The sequence below is a fragment of the Genypterus blacodes genome, unplaced genomic scaffold (assembly GCF_046128005.1).
Source record: "Genypterus blacodes isolate CSIRO-AG114 ecotype Tasmania unplaced genomic scaffold, CSIRO-AGI_Gbla_v1 ptg000048l_1, whole genome shotgun sequence".
NCBI lineage: Eukaryota > Metazoa > Chordata > Actinopteri > Ophidiiformes > Ophidiidae > Genypterus > Genypterus blacodes.
In genome coordinates, this window is record NW_027466861.1 from 3889672 (window position 1) to 3905000 (window position 15329).

Here is a 15329-nt window from a genome sequence, read left to right on the forward strand (position 1 = left end):
GGCTGCGGTGGGTGAGGCCGGCGGGCATTTGAAGTCCTCTGTGTGTGTGTATGTGTGTGTGGACCGGACTGGACTCCCTCCTATTGTTTAAAGTCAGAGTTTACGAGGCCACTCTAGCAGGCGGGGTGGCGGCCCTGCCCCTTCTTTCCTTTTGGCGGCGAGGGAGCAACAGAGTTCATTTTCGTGCGCTCCAGTCCTTTTGAAGAGCACCACGCAGACGACACGATACGATCTACAGACTGGCGAAGAAAGAGAAGCGTTCATTCCCAACAACCACTGTTTACCAAAGAACATCACGTTGATCTCCCAGCCTTATTCATTTGCGATTCCTGCGCCATGGCGACACATTCAATAGCCTGTACGGAGACGCCGTCACCCTTTCCTTGAAGCTGCTAGGCGTTTCATTATATTTGACTGAATAAGCAGCTTTGGTCTTCCTCTGTGTTGTGAGATTTACACGCAGGCGAAATGAAGAAGATGGAGCGGAATGGAAGGGGAATGAATTTACCGCCGAAGAGGACCTGCCTGTGATGACCTCAGGCTGTAAAAACTCAAATCTCAAAACTCTACTGACTGAGCTCAGGTAACAGATCAACCTGTCAGTCTTTAACTCAATCCCTTTGCTTATGAAGAGCATTTGAAAGCTCAGTGGTGATCACCAGGCCAAAATCAATATCATCAATCATCAGAATTTGAGCTTGTGATCTTGTAGGATATCAAAGTTCACATCTGCAACCGATAATGTGAGAATTTATGTGCCATGTCGCGTCTGTGTGTGTGTGTGTGTGTGTGTGTGTATGAATGACACTCAAGGATCAGAGCGAGCTTGTTAACACCCCCCTCCCCCCCTGGACGCTGCGAGGTCACGCCCCCTCCCCGGCTCTTGTTATCGCTCGGCGACGGGGCTGAGCTACGGCAAAGCAGCCCGACCCCGAAATGAGGCTGTAAAAACAACGTGACAGCGGCTTCAGAGAGAGTTAGTGACGACCCGGCGGAGGCAAAAGCAGCCTTGAAGCGTGGCACGAAACACACACACACACACACGCACACACGCAGACACGCAGCCACTCATGCACAGATTCCTGTTTCATACATCAGCAGTGAGTGCACGTTAATCAAATGTGTGAAAAGCGATGACGAAACAGATAGACACTTTCTATGCCAGGCACACACACACACACACACACACACACACACACACACACACACACACACACACACACACACACCACATTCATCTGGTGTGACGTTGGTGTGTGCCTGCATGAGTTCGCAGGTAGACTGTGACTAAAGTGGCCCCAGCTGCTGGAAATGCCACACTGAAGAGTCACTGGCAGCAGATGAGCGATGAAGACAGACACACACACACAGACACACACACACAGAGACACACACACACACACACACACACACACACACAATCCAAAGGGAAAGTTGTGTGTGTGGATCCTTCTGCTCCTTCATTTGAATTCTCTCTTAATCCTCCACACAGCTGCCTGCCGCCTTCAAACTTCTCTCTCTCTTTTCCTCCGTCCAGTAACATCCACCATCATACACACTTTAGCAATAATCAATCTGTAAAGAAACAAATCCATACGTCACCTTGACAGCTCGATAGTTGGAAACAAACAGGAACTCTATTCAGGGAGCAGTGCCCTTCATCACCAGGCCATTATGGAGGAAATATTAATTGCGATGTTGGTTTGGATGAGGAGGAGGAAGAGGAGGAGGAAGAACCAGCTAGCCCAGTTCCTGTTTGCAAGGAACGGAACACGCCCTGTTTACGCAGCTGATTCGTTTGCCAGACGAGTGTTCCCGATTCGGCACCGAGACTCCCAGCATGGGAAAAACAACCCAGTCAGGAATCTCCACTTGCGTCTGTGCGTTTCGGTTTGTGCCTGGACGGTGAAGGTAAGGAAGGATGGGAAGGGAACGGGGAAAAGACACGAGGATGAGGAGTGCCCACGTGCCTGGCTGGCACCGTTTGCATGCCAGTCTTTCCATCCATTCCCTAGCAACCCTGTAACCCTGGGCGACGGGGCCTCGATGATGAACGTACAGAGAGGGAACTCGCCGGTTCTCCATTCGCTTGTTGCCAGGCGTCTGATGAGGCAGACCTTCAAATCCACACATACACACACAGGGCTAAAATCACTTGTGTATGCATAGAGAAACTATCGAAACACACACACACACACACACACACACAGTCTCCTCTGCTCTATTATCAAAGCGATTGAGTTACAGAGACAGTCAATACGCCCGCTCACATTGAGAAAGAGCAATCGATGCCGTTACACTATCCGCACAATTCATCACCGCCTAACAGGACGAGACGAGTCCAAAGGAGAGTGTTTAGAGGCCATCAACAAACAAAAAAAAACGCGAGGAGAGGCGGCCGTATAAACGCGCCTCCGTCGATAACGCGCTGAAACGTGTTGAGCTGGAAACCTCGGTGTGTGTTATCACCACTAGAGAAGTACATCTGTCTTTATTTATGAACCGCAGGAGCTCCACACAAAAGCAGATTTGATTTTCCTGCATAGCTTCAGTTTGTTGATAGAATACTGAACAGACACTGACTCACACACACACACACACACACACACACACACAAACCCTCCCTGTTCATTCATTCTGGTCCACAGCTCTGCAGCGGGTGAACAGCTGGTCGGGTGTGTGTGTCTGTTTGTTGTATGTGCGTGGGTTGTGATGCAGTCTGAGAGTATTGTGCGCGCGCATGTGTGTGTGTGTGCGTTCGTGTAGCAGGCGATGCTGAGTCATTAGCCGTGTTGATTTCATCGTAGCGTCGCAACTAATGAGAGGGCAAGGCCACGCCGCCGGAATGATTAGTGACTACAGAGGCTGGATGCTAACACCGATTTATATGTTTGTGTACGTGTGTACGTGTGTGTACGTGTGTGTGTGTGTGTGTGTGTGTGTGTGTGGTGTGTGTTTGTAAATAGGGGAGTTTGCCCATGTGCAGAGGCAGAAATGTGTGCAGGCACAGAAACCATTTTGAGCTTCGGGCTTCATTCCTTTAGTTGTTCTTCAGCATTTTCACATATTTCAGCGCTCTTTGAAAACTCTCATTCTGCTTGTGTGTGTCTGTGTGTGTGTTGAGTGTGTGTGGGTGTGCAACGTAACCGCACCCAGATCACATACTAGCGCGACGTATCAAGAGGTCCTTACTTAAGATGTTTCATCGCAAATCCATTTCCATGCGTGTCACGTGAGAAATACTAAGGAGAGAATGCAGAAAAGTACGAGTTACTGCTAATCAGAAATCAATACGATTGCTGAGGCCCTCTGCAAATGAAATAAAATTGCAAAAGCAGACCGAAAAGACGCTTTTAAAAGTCAAACCTGAGCAGATTTGCTTTTATAAGGTATTGTGCTGCTGACAACAGGCTAAAAATAACCTTCATTACACAACAGAAAACATCCCCCAGCCTCATTTACTCTGACTCAGGACTTTAATTCACCGCTTTATGAGTGTGTGTGTGTGTGTTTATGTGTGTGTGTGTGTGTGTGCGAGAGAGAGAGTTTTCAAGTATGCAGCACAAGGAACAAGGCGGTCTCTTGTGCGGGAAAGGAGCAAACACAAATAACGTACACTACTACTAACCGCAGATATGTGTCAGCTTTGGTTGACAACCGGCTCGAACTTCAAGAACCGTTTGGTGAAAGTGAATCAGAATTTGGTTACATAAGCTGGAGGAGACGCTCGTAAATTCCGTCTTCGTCACACACACACACACGGTCCAATTTCTTCCCCACGGTGACACAGTGCAGACATTTTTAACTTCCCCGTGCTGAGAATGCCTGAGGTTTGTTGAGGTTTGTCGAGGTCGAGCAGGTTTGATTACATCTTGGATTTCCTGCTCTCACTTCCTGCTCCGTCTGCGTTGCTTCCAAATATTCCTCCTCCTTTTCCCTGTCCTCCACTCCATCGTTCCATCCCTGCATTCCTCTGGATCCAGGGACGGGGGGCGGGGGGGGGGAATGTCTGCAGCCGCCATCCTTCTCTAAACCTGAGAGAAGTTACTCCAACACACCCCCTTACCCTTCACGACCCAGGCCTCCTCTCATTTCCCCCCTCCCTCCCTCCATTTGTTTCTCTCCTTCCACCTTTCTCTTTTCTTCCTCTCCCCATATCCGCCCGCCTCCTGTCTCTGTCTCTCTTTTCTGTAACCTTTCCCTCCTCCCACCATTTCCCTTTTCCTCCTTCAGCGGGGGAAGCGTCCCGGATACGGTTCAAAACCTTTTCATGTTCTTCTCAGCGCGGCACCCTGCTGTGGCGGGTCTCTCTCTCTCTCTCTCGCTTTCTCATCTCTGCCTCTAAACCTTAACCAAAAGCAGGAAGCGACCAACTTTCATCTTTCCCTCCCCTCTCTCGTCTTCCTCCGCCCCCACTGTCTAGAGAAAGAGGCGCCGCTTCTGCAACACAACTTGGGCGTTTTTTAAGCTTTGTTGGCATGTCTTGGTGTTACTCTCCCATGTTAACAACCTGGGCCGAGCTCCTGTTCTTTACAAACACGGCAAGGAGTCAAATACGAGAGTGGAGAGAAGAAGACGAGAAGATGGAAGAAGGTGTCCCAAGAAGGTGTCCCAATTAAAACCTTCTCTCTGTCTAAGAACTGAAATAATTCACAATCCACCCTCTGTCTGGCCCAAACCTCATCATTCATTCAGTCTCTCTCTCTCCCTCTCGCTCCATCTTTCATCCTCTATTGCTCTCCCACTGTTTTCGCCCGGCCCACCCGTCCACTCCTGTTGGCGAGGCATATTTACCAACAGTCGGCGGCGGCAGACAATCGGCCTATTCAGTGAGCCTGGCGACATGGTGGAGAGAGGAACGAGGGAGAGGACAGAGGGAGGGAGAGCGAGAGAGGGAGAGCGAGAGAGTGAGTAACTTCCCAAGTCGACTCGTGGACGTCTGCGACAGATTCCTGCAATTCCAATCAAGAAATGCGCAAAGTATACAAACGCTCATGATGGCTGTAATTGCGTCCCCATTCAAATCACAGAGTACAGTTGTTACAGGAAGACCACACAAATACAGCGGACACACTGTCTGTCTCTCTCTCTCTCCCCTCCCACACACACACACACACACACAATCTCTGTCCAGTGACATAATGTCTTATAGTCCATTAACAAATACAGGAATTTGTGGACCGGCTGAAACGCTTTTCCACGAGGGAAAATGGAAAAATCAGGACGGTCAAAAACAATAAATGGAAAAACAAAATGGAATGGAGCAGATAAACACCAAACAGACACCAGTGCATTAAGTATAAACACGCTAAAGAACACGGGGGAAATGTGTAAATGATTGCGTGTGACATGTCAGCAGAGATAAGATGAAAACGCCACAACAGTGAGACTCAGATTCCACCAGTAGGGGGCGCTACAGGGATGTGACGCTTCTCATTCTCACTCAATGGATTTCAGCACAATTCTACCCAAAACAAGTGACGCTTCAAGTCTCTAACTCAACAATGGGAGAGAAAAAAAACAAGAAAAACAAACTGTACATTGGTTCGCTTCCCACACACACATATACACACACACTCGCTGTAAACAGTGTTGTGACCCAGCCCTGACCGCAGCCTCTGTCACGTGATCGCCGTCAGCGTCTGTACGAGCGTGGGTGCAGCGCCGTAGCGCCGCGGCAACGGCGACAGTGTATCACAGAAAGAAAGGCCGAGTGTGCAGAAACGGCAAAGAGGCGCCGCTGTGTCACACTTTACTCCAACCTCTGCTGATCCTCACTTTTACCGCGTATTCAGCCCTTCCACTACTTTATTCTTTTCGCTCCGGTGCCCAAATCGCACCTTTGGAACCCAATTTTCGATTCTCCTCTGAGTGGCTTACTGGGTTTGCTCTCCTCCTAACTAAGTCCCTGCTCTGCTGCGTCTACAGAACCTTTGTGGAAACCCGTTTGAGAAAGCCGCAAAGATGAAATACGGGCCTTGTGCTGGAGGGTTATTATCAGAGTGGAGGTACGGCGAGAGCACACACACCCCGCACCGTGTTTGTCTACGGCTTATATTAATACGCCGGTGCCAGTAGAGATAACGGGGGCATTTCCTATTATGAGCCAGCTTGGGAGAAGGGAAGAGGGAGGTGCGCTTTAACTGTACGCGGGAGAAGCTGCAGCTGTGTGTGTGTGTGTGTGTGTGTGTGATTCTGACAGCCTTAGCACAGGAGGGATACTTGGTATTCATATATATCTGAGAGAGAGATCTCCAATGCACAGAAAAAAGAAGTGTCAAACAAAGAGAAACGAAAGTAGACCAACAGAGGAGACGAGAGAAAGGGGAAGTGAGACACGGACAGAAGCCGAAAGGGAAGGAGGATCAAAGTGCAAGACGAGGGGAGAGGAGGACGGACGATGGTCAGTACAAAGGCAGAGAGACAGAGAGAGAGAAAAGGGAGGGAGAGGGAGAGAAAGAGGTGACATGGTGATGGATTTGAGACGATCCTCACAGTGACCTTCATCAAGCTGCAAACCCCCACATCAAAGACAAAACAGCACCTGACTGCTATCTGTGTGTGTGTGTGTGTGTGTGTGTGTGTGTGTGTGTCGGTGAATGCACAAACTCTACTCTTTCAGACACACACCTTGCCTTTATGTAAACCACCAGACAAACCTGGCTTTGATCCCATGGTGTTTAGTCCAAAGTAACACACTCCTGCTCATAAAGCGTCCATAAACAACACAGACGTGAGTCATCTGCAAACATGTGACGGCAAACACCAACACCCAACACACACCGCAGAACACTGAGCTACTGTACTGAGAACGCCGTACGTACTATAAAATATGTAAAAGACAACCAAAATAAGTGTGTGTGTGTCTGTGAGTGTGTGGGTGTGTGGAAAGTGAGGGGAAATGGTAAAGTTGTACAGAATACAGATGAGGATTTTGAGTGTGTGCTTATGTGTGTGTGTGTGTGTGTGTGTGTGTGTGTGTGTGTGTGTGTGTGTGTGTGTGTATACAATTTGTGTGTATGCTTCCTCCCTGCAGTGCTTTAGTCAGTGGAGTGTGAGATGAGGATGCTCCCTGTGGGTGACATTATCCCGTAGCATCCAACCCCTGCAGTGTTTGTGTGTATGCGCGTGTGTGTGCGTGTGTGCGAGAGCTTGTTTGCGTGCTGGATCAGCAACATTTTACACCAAGGAGAAGGGACAAAACGCACAAACACACACTCTGTTCCCCCATGCCTGGCTCGCAACACCTTAACAGCAATTGTGTGTGTTTGTGCATGTGTGTGTGAGACAGTTAACAATTTGATGAGGCGATGGAGAGAAACAACGACGGAAGCTAATCATGAGGTGAACCTGACTTGTGTGTGTGTGTGTGTGTGTGTGTGTGTGCGTGGCGTTCCTCAAAATGAAATCAAACTTCCTGTAAATCCTTCTTCCTTGTGTCACAGAGAGGATATGGCCGCTCGTCCCCTCCCTTGGCATCACTCCACCGACATTTGTCTTGAAAAGCAGGAAGCGGCCTAAGGAGCCCGAGTCACTTGTGTCATTGCATTTAAAATTTGCAGCTCTCGTCTAAAAAAATGTGTTTACTTTGTGTGTGTTTTTTTTTTCCGGGAGCAGCAAAGAGCAAAAAAAGAAGGAAAGGAGAAGATGAAGGTAGCTGGAAAAGGAAACGAGCAAAGAGTTTAAAGAGCTGATTTAGTGCAGTAGAGGATACAGACGGGTTCTTTTGGAGGACACGGTCTGAGTCTACACTCGCAGACCCACACGTCAAAACATCTCAGATAATACCAGGAGAAACGCACCCGGCAGAGAAGGCCGAAGAAGAGGAAGACGAAGGAAGGATTCTGGGTCCCAATTAGAAGTTTCTGAAGACGATCTCAAGTAATCGTCTCCGCTGTGCCGTGTTTACTCAACGTGAACTCGTTCTGTCACGTCTGGGAGGTAATGTCTGTTTTAGCGGTGTTGCGGAAAGAGAGAGACAGAGCCAGAGAGAGAGAGGCAGAGAGAGAGAGAGAGAGAGAGAGTGAGAGAGAGGGCACTGCAGCAGAATAGTCCCACACACAAGGAGAACCATCTTGTTATCATTGAGAAAATTGCTAAGGGCCACCCGGAGTTGATAACAGTGCCGGTGTGTGTGCATGTATGCAAGTGTGTGTTCAACAACGGTGAAGTGTGTATAAGTGAAAATGTGTGTGTAGGCAGCTAGTTTGACTTTCCGCCTCTGTGGGGGTCTGAAATTGGGAGATTGTATTAAAAAAATGTGTGTATACGTCTGGGCCCCCTGTTTCGTTGTGTGTATCTGTGGTTGAGTGTGTTTGTGTGCGACTGTGTGTTTCCAGGTGAGTTTCTCAGCAGGATCAGGCAGGATTCCAGTCACTGTATGTCAAACACGTCTGCCTGCAACAATGCACAACGGGTTACAGCGCACACACCCGCGCACACACGCACACATAGATGCAAGCACACACACACGTGCAAGATTTTGCATTCCGAAGCTTGGTGTGTTTACATAATGAGTTCAGCTGCTTCACAGTTGAAAGGTGTTGCCACTTGCTATTAAACTGGAGGCATACACACAATATAGGCACACACACACACACACACACGAAGAAACCAAGGATGATGCAACTATTTTGAAAGAGTGGTTTATGATGCAAAAATCTCTTACTTTGCAGATTCAGGATTGAACAGATAAAGGATTTCACCATGTATGCAAATCTGATTCTGGATCAGAGTCCAGTGGGATAAATCAACGACTAGCTGGTGTAAAGGTGAACATTTCCTCTTAGCAGACTTTTGGGTGATTTCCCCGTTTTGCATACGACGCCACAAACATTTCCTTTCCTGACTGAAACGTGTCAGAGCAACGTCAACATGGATCCGTTTAGACTTCAGCTGGTTTCACAGCAAACTGCCATTTGCACTCAGTCGTGAGCTAAACGTCAGGAGCCTCGAGGAGCCACTTCGGGCGCTGCCGTAACCGCCGCAAATGGGATTTCAGAAAGTGTATCAAGCGGCCTTTACACTGGAGGGAACAAATGAGAAATCAATCCACAGGGGGGTCAATGGCGCTGAGGAGAAGCGGCGACGCCCCCCATGATGTAACTGCAATCAATATCCTCTTTTATTATTAGACGTGCTCTCTCAATTTTGACTCATTTGTCATCTACTGCCCTCGCTCCACCTCAGTCACTACTCCACATACTGCAATGATACACGCACTCACATATCTACCTGTGTGTACCTGGAAGACTAAAGCGTGCGTCCACTAGGGGGCAGAACAGAGCCCAATCATCCTTAGACGGACAATGGAAATGATTAAATAATGAGATTTCACCTTCTGTAGCTTTGGGGGGAAACTATCTGATCTTGATTTATGTCCTTGGCGTAGCAGAGTAGAGTCGAAATCCCGACGTGGACGTAAACACGCCGAGTTTCTTCGTCTCATTACGCGGATCTTAATGACAGGCTTACAAATTGGAGACATTTTCAGCAACTTAAACCAGTTTAATGGTAAAGTTTAATGATCTTTTCTTCACCAATTCCCTCTAATGACAGAGCTCATACATGCAAGCAATCGGACTAAAAGACAGGGCAGAAGCCAAAACAAGGCGAACTAACTCGATGATCAAACCCTCAACTTATGGTTCCACTTTATCATCTACCACATACTCATTTCAGGCCGTTTTCACATTTTTGTAGGGAATCTGTCACATCCGTCTACACAACCCGTTAAGCTGCATTTCCCCCATGTAAAAGTGTGGATAGATGCATCACAGCTTTTGACAGAAATACAGTAAATAAATATCACACCATTGAAGTGTGGACCAGCCCCTCAACCACACTTTCCAGGCGTTGTTACCGCAAAACACAAACAACAACAATAAAGGCAATTTGTACCTGTGATTCAGTTTGAGTCTGTTCCTAGGAATAGTTTGTTTTGGTCTTTGGCTCGAAATCCCCAAGCGGCTTCATATGACTTACATACACTGCACTGCTCCATTTCAGATCAATAAGAGAACCGATAGGCCTTGTAAAAGCGCAAGAATTCCATTTGCATTTTCACAATTGAATCCTGCTCGGTCCAAAGTCGGTCTGACGCTAGACAAACGTTCGGTGTTGGCGGAGAGAAACAAACCTTCCAGGAGATTCAATCCTAGGAAGCCTAATTCCCCCAGGTGCCTGTCTGAAAATGGGCAGGCATGTCAAGCGGGTCACGCGGGGTAATTGCAAACTCTGGGGTGCGGAGCCGAACGCGTGGCTGTTTGCCGAGCGGGATGACGGGGACGAGGCTCTCGCTTGTTGAGCCTTAACTGAGTGTGAAACGTGTGCAGTCTGCTAAGCGACATCTTGACAGCCTATGATGAAACTCTACTCTCACAGCAGCCACACACACAAAGTACATCCACACTTGATCTACCCAGGAGCAGGAGCAGCAGCAGCACCGCTACTGCACATATCACACCATCACTACACACACACACACACACACGCACAAGATCCACACAATTAGAAACAATCCAATTTCTGTGGGGAAATATTTGGACAGCTTGAGTCGATCAAACGCCCTCCTCACACACGTGTTGCTGCCATTTTGGTGAAACTCTTCGATGAAAGCACTCAACCCTCTTGCCTCCCTCTTGCTTGTCTCCATCTCGTCACTCCGTTTTTGTTTTTTCTAACGTCACGACAGCTGCAAAGTGGCCGAGCTCCTGTTCGTCCACATACCAGCAGCAGTACGCTATGAATGCTATGGGGTTAAAATTGTCCCAGGCATTTCCCTGCACTGTGATCCCTTCGCGTTCAGCGACACACACACTCCATTCCTTAACACAGATATCCCACTCTGACCCGTCGACATACAGCCATTATAAGATGCAACAAACCCCTCTAGCTGCTTCTTATGAGCATGATACAACCACATGAACCCATTTCTTACTGTCATCCTGATCATTTGGTTGCCTGTGTTGGACCTGAACATGTGAAACGCACAACTGGTGTACACACTGTGCTGTGAAATCACTGTTAGATTCATGACGAGTGTGTAACACGTGGACGTGATTGCAAATGGACGGCGCAGACTGGTGTGTTTGTTAAAGCAACTGTCAACTTCTGTGAGCGGTAGACGCATGCCAACAGCTCCTATTCATGAACCCAACGCCTCATCGGAGACTGGGGGCGGGGGGGACTCGGCATTTGGCACTTGGTGTGTGTCTATGTGTGTGTGTGTCTGTGTGCTTGAGAGGGAGAGAGAAAGAGGCTGGGAATGAGAATGAAACACTGGGAATATGAAGGAAAGACTATTTATTTACCAGGTTAACAGAGCAAATTGGTCATATTTGATAAAGGCGGTGAGGGAGGGAGAGCATCAACTGTGGAGCGGTGTGTTTGTTTCTTGTTTTTGAGCGCTCGTGTGTTCATGCATCACAAATGTTCATACAGTGTGTGTGTGTGTGTGTGTGTGTGTGTGTGTGTGTTTGAACACGCATGGATGCATGCATGTCAGCTCTGCACCACGGGGACGGGAGGCAGCGTGATCGCCAGTGTCAGCGAGGACGGCGATGTTTACACTTCTGAGAATGTCCACAGGGCTGAGCAGCATGGACACACTTCTCAAAGACATATGTGTAGAATGTGTGTGTGTGTGTCTGTATGTGTGTGTGTGAAAGTGAGGGAGAGAGGGGGAGGGAGGGAGGGAGGGAGGGAGAGAGAGAGAGTGAGAGAGACTACACGCATTCAATCTGTCACCACTATCAGAGGAAATTGATGTGCATCTTAAAAACAAGAACAGACTTATCTTGTTACATTTAATGATCACATAGATTCACATAAACATTCCAGTGACGAAGATCCTCATCATCATCCCAGTCATACTTCGGCTGATGCACATTTACAGCACATCACATAACAACATAGCAACTCATATCTCATTTCCTGCAGAAATAATGAGGAAACACAACAGCGAGTCAACAAATAAGGAGGGAAAAACAAGAGTAAGGAGACTTGGTTGAATACTGATGAATAGTCTTTGCTGCTGTCACTGGGATTCTATAGTGATTTATGAGGAGAAATGGAGGTTTGGACTGAAGGGGAAGTGCAGTGCAGTGTTGTCTTCTAAGGTCACTGTGCAATCCAGCTGAGGGAGGTCAAAGGAATGTAAACAACCGACCAAACTATTCAACGTGGTGCAAAATGAAGAACACACTACGTCACGCCATCACAAACACACACACACAAACACATACACACATCTGCACCAAGACACCGACTTCTGCCAGACTGTTACATCTTCATCGATTCCATTTAAGGAGAAATCTAAGCGTCAAATCGATCATCAATGTTTACCATCATCTCTGCGGGAGACCAAGCACCGTCTCCTTCCGTTCAACACGTCCATTTACATTGCTGAACGCTTTGGGGTGAAAGGCAACAAGTCATTCACCTAACATAACTGTCACCATCTCTGTTGTGTGTGTGTTGTGTTAAAGGAGGGGGCTGCAGTATTCAAGAACTGCACTCAGTCCACATGGTCAAGTTTCACCAGGCACACACACACACACACACACACATACGCATACACACACACACTCGGGGTTAAACCCTGTGCCACACACTCACGCCGTAGGAATGCAAACACTCGTGGGAATCGGGCAACTTTTCTACACACACATGAAGGAAGAAGGCGACACGGGCACTCACCAGACAGCAGATCCGTCCAGCACTCAGCATTCAGCGGGCTGTCCAAGAGAGAGTCGCCGCTTCGCTCAGCGCGCCTTGACGCTTCGCCCGCGTTCGAAAAACAAAACAAAACACCAAAATGGACATTTAAAGTGATATGTTTGCGTCAGGGCAAGCGCGTCTCTTCCCTTCTCAGCCTGAGAGACATATGTGGGACGGGAGAGACACGGAGCCGCTCTGTCTGTCTGCTCCGCTCTGAGCCCCGACCAGCCAGAGGAGCGCGAGGAGGAGGAGGAGTGCGGGAGAGCTAGCGGCGCAAAGGCTCATGGGAAACGTAGTACATTGAAATGCGACACGTTCAGTGTCTCTGCCAGCTGAATTCCAGAGAAATGAAGGTGAATGTGAATTGTGGATTTAATGTTATGTTACTTAATGTGGAGGAGAGCCTGTCAATCATTGTGACGTAAACATGCATACAAATTAACGGTATTAGCATTAGCTTCAGTTCCAGCAGCATCAATAGAAAACAGTGAGAATGTCCATGTTACAGCTCTACTTTCACAAAGTTTCACATTTCTGAAGTGAGTTAGTGAGTGAATTGAGTGAGCAGTAGTTTCCCCAAAACTGTGGTTTTGTGAGCTCAGAGTTGAAGCCATACATACTTTGAAATACGACAAAATGAACCTTCCTCAAGTCATGATAATTATCTTTATTGGCAATCATCACTGCATCTGTGAGCAACAGAGAATATTAAATTGTCGATTCTCCATTTACATGCAGTAGTTATAAATAATTACCAAGCAGCCACACCAATCATCTGCGCCCCTGCGGGCAAAACTGTTGTTGTTTCTGGAAGGAGCACATAAGTTATGAGTTACATTAACGTCTACATATGGAAACATGCAGACTGAGGGATTGAATTTAGTTTGTGCTGCTATGTTGTGTCGTTCACTCTCAGTCTGTGATGTAGCGGATTTGTGTTTTTCATAATCGCAGTGACGCCCTGAGGACCTCTGGGATTTCCAGAGAAGCGACTCTAATAATGACTGCTGTAATGAAAATACGGCTACGAAAGTGCTGCTTTATTACATATTGTGCTTAAATCCCTAGAGTAAAATTCCATTTCTCAGACAGAAAATCGACTCATTTTTCCTGAAAACCCTCTCGGGTGCACATAGTTTCTTGTGCGAGCTCTCTCCGATTTATTTTCAAAGGTGGAGCTCCACATTTACCACTTCCCATGTGTCATATATCACATTCACAGCTAGACTGGGTGTCATCCACCATGAGAATACCAGATGGCATATGAAATGTTTAACCAAGCAAGTCATAAATCCTACCATGTCCTACAACAATGGGGTGGTAATTGTAGTAATATGTAATATATGTAGCACAGCTGGGGATGGCGGAGCCAAATGGCAGTAACAATTTAAAAAGAGCACAACATCTTAAACACTGATGCTTCACTGGGAGGTTGTTCCGCAGTGAAACAGACATTTCATAACTTATTATTGTGCTCAGGCAGTGACGCTGATAGATCAGTAAGGAACCAAAATCCTGCACCAAGACAATGGCTGCCGCCCGCCGTACATGGAATGACACCTCGGAGAGAACAGACTGAGGTTAATAAATGGAGCCAGTGAAGTCTGTCTCCCCTCTGCGCTTTTCCTGCCTTTCCTCTTATAGACGGCTTCAATGGGTGATTCAGCAACACTGCACTTATTTCTGGATCACAAGTTGAAAAACACAAACGCTCCCCTTGACCTCTTTTTCTCTCTGAGGTCAGTCCTCCCCCCCAGAGCATTCATTGTTTCACAGCGCCTTCTCCCCCCTCTTTCTAATGATGGACAATACAGCACAGGTCCTACACTGGCTGAAATGAGTCTGTGTGTGTGTGTGTGGAGCTGGGTCGGGTGTGGGGTGTATGGAGGAAATGCTTTTCCCTCTCGGTAGCAGTACGTCTATATTTAGAGGCTTTATTCCTCCACTGTACAACTGTCAAAGCCCGGGGTTGTATGTTTGGCGGCTCAGGAAGGAGTGGAGTCATTCTGAAGTCAGGATGAAATACTGACGCTCAGGCGTGGTGATGTGAGAAAAATAAGTTTGTTCTTCACACCCAATGAACACGCGGCTATAAATACCCCGCTGAGGTCAAAGATATACAAACAAGCTCGCACAGACTTTACTGATGAAGGTATTTGTCGCATCAGGGCCATTACTTTAGTCTCAGTTACATTTAAGAAATATGGAATGAGATCAGACATTTTGAAAAGGTAAGCAGGTGCTATGCAGTTCTGGTAGAGAGGGGGCATCTGGATTTGAACCAGAGACCTCTTGATCTGCAGTCAAATGCTCTACCCCTGAGCTATACCCCCACTTCCATAAGCATGTGGCCATTGTGAAAATTTGATAACAATCTCCCCACAACTGCCAAATAGATAAATAGATGCTGCTACAGCCTCTATTGTTGCCAGCCACTTGCATCACAGAAGCAATAATCAAATTTGACTCAAGTGCCAAGATGGACAGAATCTGAAAGCATTTGCATTTTTGACAAGCTTTTATACCCAAGCAGCCTTTTGACCTTTTTCATCTGCTGAGTGCAGCGAGCAGCAGAGGGCTCGGGGGCCATTTCTCGTCCTTCATGTCTA

General features: G+C 47.5%; 1 protein-coding gene and 1 non-coding gene across 4 annotated transcripts in view; both read right to left on the reverse strand.

Moving 5' to 3' along the window:
* Positions 1-12955, reverse strand: part of pag1 (phosphoprotein membrane anchor with glycosphingolipid microdomains 1) — a 33617-nt gene extending 20662 nt beyond the window's left edge. For 2 of the 3 annotated variants that reach the window (XM_076149877.1, XM_076149878.1), the window contains exon 1: positions 12700-12955. The gene's annotated coding sequence lies outside the window, so the exon portion shown is untranslated. Of the gene's footprint in view, positions 1-1602; positions 1660-12699 lie in introns of those variants that run through there. The other variant, XM_076149880.1, reaches the window with a different exon arrangement.
* A 2026-nt stretch (positions 12956-14981) lies between these two features.
* Positions 14982-15053, reverse strand: trnac-gca (transfer RNA cysteine (anticodon GCA)). Its single transcript has one exon. It is a non-coding gene; the product is annotated as a tRNA-Cys (tRNA).
* Positions 15054-15329: the final 276 nt, after the last annotated feature.